This window comes from Apostichopus japonicus, chromosome 2, assembly GCF_037975245.1.
Source record: "Apostichopus japonicus isolate 1M-3 chromosome 2, ASM3797524v1, whole genome shotgun sequence".
In the NCBI taxonomy this organism is placed as follows: domain Eukaryota; kingdom Metazoa; phylum Echinodermata; class Holothuroidea; order Aspidochirotida; family Stichopodidae; genus Apostichopus; species Apostichopus japonicus.
The window spans coordinates 21,363,181-21,372,863 of NC_092562.1; positions in this window are offsets into that span (position 1 = coordinate 21,363,181).

Consider the following 9,683-nt stretch of genomic DNA (forward strand, 5'->3'; position numbering starts at 1 on the left):
AAGCCAAACAACCGAACGACTGATCCGCTCTCAACTCCAGTCCCCTTGCATCGAAACTGTGACTGTGTGATCATCGTCAGGTGTGTATCCCGATTCCCTTCGAAGGGGAACAGATACTACACAATTATAAGGAATGTTCCTACTTCCTTCGTGTTCGATCGGCCGGTCTTGATTGAAGACCAAGACAAGTAAGACAGAATGGTGAATGTGATCCCATATGTGATTGTTGACAGTTCGTATATGTTGAAACGCCATAGGCACGCTCATGATGATGGTAGGCAAAATTCTTAACAAATATATAAATCCATAAATTAATATAAATTGCGGTTTTCCGTTTCGGATTATAAAATCGAACCCGGTTCCCCTAATAAGCACGGATTTTCGACTGAAAAACTTGCTATGGTCTAGAACCTAGATTCTCAACCAGTTCTATCCAGGGACCCCTTGAGAAAAATTGAAATGTTTAGAGGACCCTCGGACATTGACCGCCGGCCTGGGGGGGGGGGTATAAGGGGAGGGGGTGTCCCCCTCCCCTTTTGAATTTTTTTCAATATTTGAGGGTTAGATGCGAAATGGTGCATTATTTTGTGACTTTTGAAGTAAATTTATGTTCAAGAAATTTATGTTTAGATATGCATTTTTCTGGGCCTGGAATGCAGTTTTCCTAGACCTGCAACTGTTGCTAGGCATAGGCCTACTTGGAAATTCTTACTTTCAAATTATATATATCCCAATTAAATTTTAATTTGGAAGCGATGAGTTGTCAGATACAAACTGGTTGATTCTGCATGAGGTGAGGTGAATTATGGGTTTAATTCTTTGTCAGAGAGGTGAATTATGGGTTTAATTCTTTGTCAGAGATAGCTGCAAATGGCACCGTTTATTTTTGTGTCAAATCTAAGTTAGTTATAACTTTTCCTCCACCAAAGCCTTATAACTACCACGCTTCGCTGTGTCAACAGTGAGCAACGCATCATAGTTATTGCTCTGCATATTAGGATGTATAGTGTGCAGTTAAGTTGTACACAACACTCGGGTGGCATGTTATCCATACCTCACCGAATGTATACCAATGAGAAACTATTACTTGTTTTCATCGGAGATGGCACGATTCAACATTTATCGAATACTGACGATACGGTCTGATCATCCGGGTCCGGCGTATTGACGGCTAGAATAGCCTAGATTTCTAGAGGCATGTGTAAGTTTAGGGGTTTTCTGTACTGGCGTGCCCTCCCAAAAGTATGATGACTCAGGGGAGAGAAGTTGTAAAGATAACGCAGGAACAAAAGATTAACGGTAACTTGAAGGATGTAATAACAATTAACTGGAACAACGGTATACTTGAATAGTTTAACAACAATTAACTAGAACAACGATATACTTGAATAGTTTAACAACAATTAACTAGAACAACGGCTTACTGGAATCATTTAATAACTTAACCAACTAAATATAAAATATAATTTACTTACAAGCTCACTTCCCACATACAGTATAACTCAAACGTACTCACAAGTGTTGGCCGGTCAACCATGCATCCTTATTCACTGCCTCATTCATTCGCTCTGCCAAACATTTTCAAATACAAGAAAGTTCTCTCACACCACACGCACACACTCACACAAGTTACACGCACGCAACACAATCAGCGCGCCGCGCCCGATACATTTAAAAACCTCCGTACGTAATTAAGCAGCGATGCATCGATACAAGCGCACCATAGCCTAACGCTACACTATATACATGTACGCCCACACAAGAATACGCCTATCGTATTAATCGCTCATTTACACTCTTTCCACCTGAAACGCAGACTTCTCCTGAAGTCTAAAAAATAGTCAATCTTTATTAATCGCTCATTTACACTCTTTCCACCTGAAACACAGACTAAACATAGTCACATTCCTCACTACCTAGAAGGTGGTAGGTACTTATGCCTAGACTTAGACAGCCAGTTTGACTCAAAGTCCTTCTCTCTCAAACGGAGCTCGAGTCCGTAACAATTGTAGTAATCGAGATCAGCCACTTCTTATCAAACTCCACCTAAAAGGACTACTTAAAATAAAAAAAATTCAAAATTTCATAAATAACCACAACACCGCATGCGTCGTGTATGGGCGCACACATATGAACAGCTCTTCAGGTCTATGGCAAATCTGCATCGATGCATCAGAAAATAATCCTATATATATAATTTGTAATTTGTCTTGAAAATTGTCACACATTCTGAATAAACTAATCAATGAGCTAATTAAACCCACCCCAGGTCAAAGACAGTGGTGTCCGTACCGATTGCATTAGTTCCAAAACGAGGCGGTGGAACTCCTTTATTACCCCTTTCGGATCTTCTTATTTGAGTAGAATTTGTTATATTCTCAACCGCATTTTCTTGTGGCTTTTTCTCCTCGATCTTCTTGATTGGCCTCCTCCAAGTATATAGTGGATGCATGACTTCTTCTTTTTCTTTTTCTTTCAGGTCGGGGACGTTTAATTTTCTATCATCATCCGGTTTCATGTCTTCCTAGAAGGTGCACAATTTCAGCTCGTTTCTGTGGATTACTCGTTCCTTTCCTTTTCCATTCTCAGGAAGTATCGCATATACTGGTATGTCCGGGTTAGGTTGCTTTGCTACGATGTAGACATCCTCCTCCCACTTATCTTGGATTTTGCATCTCCCCCTGACTTTCCTGTTTCTAACCAAGACTCGTTCTCCCGGGATAAGCAGATGCGTTCTCAGTCTTTGGTTGACTGCTTTCTTCTGTCTCTGTGCCGCTCTGTCCAGATTATCCCTGACATGGTTGAAGGCACTTACGTATTTCCTGTGATGTTCTTGGACCCAACTGTCATATGCTCCAGCAGTTGGTATTGGCTGTTTTTCATCACTTCCTTTTATCATAAAATCCACAGGTAGACGAGCATGCCTACCAAACATCAGAAAGAATGGAGTATAACCAGTTGAAGCATGGACAGTGTTATTGTAGGCATGGATGACTTCTGGAAGATGCTCCGGCCATTTCTGTTTTTGTTCTGGTGGCAGGGTTCCTAGTAAGTTGAGAAGCGTTCTGTTCATCCTTTCGCACTGGCCATTACCGGCAGGGTGATAGGGTGTAGTGTGACATTTCTTGATACCATACATAGAACAAAGTTCTTGTATGGTGTTTGCTTCAAAATTTGGTCCCTGATCACTCAGTAACCTGGCTGGACAACCATAAATCTGGAAACAGTGCTTCCACAATGCTCTGGCTGTTGTCTTTGCAGTGGTATCTTTCGTTGGGACTGTTATGGCATATTTCGTAAACAGGTCGGTCATTACCAAAACGGTTTCTCTTCCACATGTGGATCTTTCCAGGGTCAAGAAGTCCACTGCAAGGGTTTGAAACGGTGCTGATGTTTGTATCGGAACCATCGGCTCTTTCTGTTGCGATGATGTCACTTTCCTCAGGCAACATCGCTTACAACTTTTACACCTCTGTTGGATATCTGTAAACATCTGTGGCCAGTAAAACCTTTTGCACACTTGCTTGAATGTTCTATCTGCACCAAGATGGCCAGCCAAGTCATGAAGTTGTTGGAATATTTGTTCTCTCAATTCGAATGGAACAACCAGTTGCAAGTTTGGTTCACTTCCCCTGTTTTCCTTGACACTCCTGTAAAGTACACCTTCCTTCGTCACCATTCTGTCCCATTCTCGCATGAGTGTTTTCATTTCCTTACTTTCGTTGTCCCAGTTCTGTGGTTTGCTTCCTTCATTTAACGCCTCGATTACTACTTTCAGCTCTTTTTGTGCCATCTGTTTTTCAAGCATCTCAGTGTTCGAGAACCCGGGAAGTGTTGTTGTCCCTTCTCGAACATTTGTGGTGTTCTTGCTCGGCGTTCTTATCGCAGAACAGTAGGCCTTCACAACATTACAGCAGACTGTTATCGGATCCTGTCCTTTTGGCGGGTTTTCTTTTCTTGACAATGCATCAGCATTCATTAGGGAAACAGTCCCCTTACAGCGAAGTTGCATTTCCAACCCGACCTCAAGCGGGGGAGCTCGGGTTGGGCTTATCTCGAGCTTCAGCTCTGCTTACACCACTTATCTTAACCCTATCACACGGACCAACGAACATGCGGTTTGCTCGCGGCATTAGCTAGTGTGTCAGCTATATGCAAGTGATAAACAGATCAACGTTGTTCACAGGCATGCACAGCTATAGCTACAGGCGTACGTACGGTACTCGCGACATATGATCGTATGAAGTGTATTCCGTGTCTTAGTTCCCTTTAGCTGCCGGTTCGGATTTTCGTGATTTTTATTCACCGGTTCCTGATTTTTCCGCGTCTGGCTTGCCTTTAATACATAACACCAGACGACCGCTAATTTTCATAACCGACGCTTGGAAATTTTCCAAACGTTACTACATCCAAACCTGAGATTGTTATGTGCCTCGAATCCATAGCTGTCGCATTAGGCCTAACGCTATGTTGTAACATTGAGAAACCGGCCTCTGAATACGGTCTATATTTTTGTTCAAATTAATGCTGCACAAGTAAATGCAATTTTTTATTATTAGAAACATCATTGGAGTTGTTTTTAGTTCTTATCATTCCTTTATATCAATCTGGAAACGTTAAACAGTAATCCTACACTAGTTACGTTGTCACTATTTACTTAGTTTGATTGGCCTAAGCTTAACTTTCTAATTGAGCTTGAATGGAGTTAATAATAGTGACGAACAAGGATGTTAAACACTAAGTTCGGCATATTTTTTATTTGTTCATAAACAGAATTATATTGAACATAAGTACAAAATAACGTCGGAGTGTAAGAATTAGGTATTAAAATTAACATTTTGGTAAAGATTGAAGATGGATGATTTGTTTGAGATACTTTTTGAGATGGAAAGTTTGGGTAACTATTCTTGGCACTTTTCGGGCCATTAACACATCTAGTAGGTTAGGCCATTCGCTATTCATAAACACATGGTTACTTGGTACGGACAATCGTCATGTTTTTTATCTTTAGAAATTTTTTTTTTGGAAATCCTTTTTCTTTTTCCGCGAAACTCCTAAGGTGGTTTAGTAGGGGCCTATACATACACAAGGATACATACAAGCCTTTGTTACATGCATGAGAAGAGTTGCATTAAGTACAATGTACCAATTTTGAGGGAAGATAGGCTATTTCATTACTAGGGTTGTGCGGGATCCCGGTAGTCAAGTGAATACCGGCATCCCGATCCCGGCTTTGACTAACCCCGATCACAGTGCAATGTGTAACTACTACCGGTATTGGGAAAACAACTGGTTATTACATTCGTTTCGGTATCATTCCCGGGAATCCAGGACATAATAAAAATATCTACGTGTTACTATTTAAATTACAGAAAAGAAAACACGTTTATTTCTGGTTCCTGTGTTCTTAGTTTGAATAATATCTTATCAATTTACGCACTGGCCTAGACATATTAACAAATCAACTTTTCACGTAGTAATGTGGACCTATAGGCTACACCAAATATCGAACGTTGGTGAACTCAGCATGTTACGAGACCTCAAAGTTATTCAGAAATTTTCGTTATTTATTCTTCCTTCAAACGATGATTGTGAAGGTTCCCATGTACAAAATCTCACCCTTATACATTTCACCACATTTTGTTATAATAATTATAACGATTTAATAATTTTTGATCCAAAACCGAAGGGAGCATATCAAATTAAATCCATCTTCGCACGGGACTGTATATTATTATAGCCTAGGGTACGGTACTATTACACACTGCTGTTCGGTACTTGAGAGTTGATGCTGTAATGAAATGGATTCGTTTATTAATGCGGGGGGTTCCACGATGTCATTTCTAGTTATCTTTCGCTACTTTTTTTTATTTTAAGAACTTTTGTACGAAGATTGATATTGTACGTATTGAAAGTATATTTTCTGGAGTAAACAACAGCCGATTAACGATATAAATAAATCTGTACTATTCTTATATATGTAGTTTATAATCCCGTATTTATGTAGCCCCTAAGTTACATTATTGTTGTCTGAAGTTCCAAAGAGGTGGGGACTTGTTGATAGTTAAAAACTTTTCATTGTGAACTTTTAAACTTAAAGTATTAGTAGTAAGTCGAGTCCTGTCTTTCCGACATGCTTAGTGATTCCCGTTAAATTTAATTGAATTTAGGTAAAAATTCATGCAAACTAGGTAGGCATCGGCCGATCCTAATTCTAAGCCTACATCGAAAGTTACGCCGTATACACCTCGCAAGAAAACCACGATAACCTTGAATGAAAAAAAAACAATATTTTGCACTTGAAGATCTGTCTTCCCCCAAAATGCAATGATAAGGTCTAGACCCAGTACTTCTTGATACATTGAGTTTCCAATTACTAGTCAAAAACATTTTCTGGAGAAAAAAACGTACGATATTTTTCACAAAAATTGATGATTAGATAAGTGCTTCCTCACAATCAACGAGCCGCCCCGAAATTCGCTCCCCTTAACGTAAAACTTCTATATATATTACACGTGGAAAAACACGAGTTTTTACACACATAATTCCCATTGACATTGGTCACGGAACATAAGTAGGTCATCGACATTCGAACTTGGCAACTTGCCCAAGTTCATCGCACCATGGGAACGACCCAACAGATTGAACATTATGTTACATTTTCCCGCCATCTGGACGCCGATTGTAAATTTTGGTGTAATATGCAAATTATGAATGGTACTGCCCTTGGTTAAAACTTAAACTATTGCGACACTTACAAATTTTGGGAAACTGTTGTATAGAAGAAACTTTTGTATCAAATGTAAAGTACTGTATGGTAGGCCTACTATAATTTATAAAAGACGGTTTTCCTCAGGTGATAAGGAAAAGGGATGTTTCGGTGAACGCGATCTCTTTGTATAGTACTTGGATACTTAAAATGACCATGCTGTACATGCAGCTTCTATTTCTCTTTAAGTAAGCTCTACTTAGCATTGTTATCCGTTGTGGATCTTTATTGGAATAAATACGAAATGTATTTTTTGACGCCAGTATTTAACGGTAGGCCTAAGCATTTCTTAAATTGTTGACTGAGCTTCAAAATCCATTTTCAAAAAGTCTGTTTTCATGAAGGTTTTTTAAAATCGACATATAGCTAGGGTCGGAAAATATTAACGAAAGTTGTTCTATTATACAAATAAAATACATGTTTCTCGTACTGAGATCTGAAGGGAAAAAACGGGCGGCTATCGTTCTTCTTTTCATGCGCTTATACTAGTTTGGAATATGTGGCAACCTTTACGTGATTTCAGAAATGGCTCAGTCCTGTTCTTGGAAAAATGACTCCCAGTCATTATTCATTTTCTTATATTAATGTTCTTATTATTATTGTATATTATTATATTTTTCATTTCACTATTGGTTATGATACTTCAGGTCCTCGGGAGAAGTTAGCTTTACGCTAACCGAGTTAAATAAATATACGGAGATTTGATCACGGGTGCAATTTGTATCTACGGATCCCCTTAAAATAACATTCAATGCTAACAGCATCCTCCTATTCTTATGAGGCGAATAGCACATAATATCAATAGGATGGTCGGTGGGAGGTACCTTAGATTATGAAATTGTGTTGCGGGCGCTGAGCGAGTGTATGGAGGGCCCGAATGCCCGACATTTTTTATTTATTCGCATTTTTATCCAGGGTTGCTTATTCAGCAAAAGCTGGTTTCCAATAAGGCCCTGCTATTTACATTCAACTTTATACATAAGAAGTAAAACATAGCAATACAAAAACAATTAAATGTACAGATACAAAACAATTAAAGCTGTAAAGTGGAGACAACTACAAAAAAAAAAATGGAAATAAAAGAATTATCCAAAATTGGGCTTGCAAATAAAATCTGGAAAGTTTTGGAAACCAACACTATGCTAGTTATTTCAACATGCGCGTTGAAACTTTCGATACCCAAGAGCTGATATAATGTAATAGCTGAACAAAGCCCAGGAAGCAATAAAAAAAAGAATATTGTTAAAAAACAGCAAATAAGATTCATAATGCAAAAGTTATCATTGTAATCACTCTTTGGTGAAAGGATTGGTGTGCCTACGACATGAAATTGAAACACAGTAGAAGACTTTCAGTTTATCTCAAATAGTTTTCCATCCAGTTCACATGCATCATGGACTCGCAATAACATAAAGAATATAAGTTTGCCCTTCAGCTATGTATTTGCCAGGCATAAAGCTGACACATCAACCTTTTGTTTAACTGCCTTTATATAAGCAGATACAAGAAAACGGACTGAGAAAGATTGTATTTTAACAGAGTCGGTGTTGTTTCACAAGGGCGTAGGAACCGGGGGGCTGGGGGCGCCAGCCCCCCCGCACCCCCCCTGTGAAAGATATGGAGGGGCGGAAGTATCATTCCCCCCCCCCCCGCTTCGCTTTTCTGTCATCCTAAATCTGTGTTATTATTTATATATTACATAGAAACATAGTTACAAGATAGTTGAGGTCTTGACATGTACAGAGATGAGTTTTAAATGCAAGTCTTCCACTCAACACAGTACATGTTAAGAAGTCAATATCATTTCAGCTATACACTCTATACTGTCTTGATTGCTCATTGAAGTGCATATAATCCCTTATGTCCTGTGAAACTGGTTTGATTAAATTAGTTCGCATAAGCGATCTTGTGGTCATTCTTATCCTGCTCATCTTACAAAACCTGCTCAACCATGTGTGGTATAGCCAGATAAGCAGCCACTTGGCAACAATTCAAGTGGAAAATTTTGCACCTTCGGTGTAAGGGGACTGTTTCCCTAATGTTGCCGTTGTCTTTGCCGGGTCTGTACACAATGTTAAAATTGTATGACGAAAGGCGTGCTGTCCACCGCATCTCGGTTGTATTTAGGTGTGCCTTCTTCAAATAGACCAGTGGATTGTGGTCTGTATAGACTGTAAACTGGGATCCATACAAGTAGTCTCTGAACTTTTCTGTCACTGCCCATGTAAGCGCTAAAAGTTCTAACTTGAATGCTGAGTAATTAGAATCATTCTTCTCAGCGGGTCTTAGTGTACGACTTGCAAAAGCTATCACTTTCTCTTGCCCGTCGCTCACCTGTGATAATACTGCTCCGAGTCCCTGGGCGCTTGCATCTGTGTGTACTATAAATGGTTTGGTGTAATCTGGATATGCTAGGACAGGTGCAGTTGTTAAGGACTTCTTGAGTTTTTCGAAGGCCTCTTGCTGTTTACTCAACCACTGAAAGGAATTTTGTTTTGATGTTTCTTCCTTTCCGCTTTTCTTTGTTGTGGCACCCACCAAATCGTACAATGGACCAGCGATTTTGGAAAAACCCTTAATGAACCGCCTATAATATCCTGCCAGTCCAAGAAAGCTCCTTACCTCCTTTGCATTCCGTGGTGCTTCCCATTTCTCCACAACTGCTGTTTTCTCTGGGTCTGTTGCAATACCCTTGGAGGACACAACATGACCTAGGTAGCCAATTTCTTCTTGGAAAAGATGACATTTTGATGGTTTTATTTTCAGTCCATGCGTCTCCAGTCGTTGAAAAACTTCGTCTAATCTTTGCAAATGGGTTTCAAAGTTCCTGGAGAATACAATGATGTCATCAATATAGATCAACAGGGTTTCGTAATGTAGATCCCCCAGGCAACTCTCCATATAGCGCTGGAAA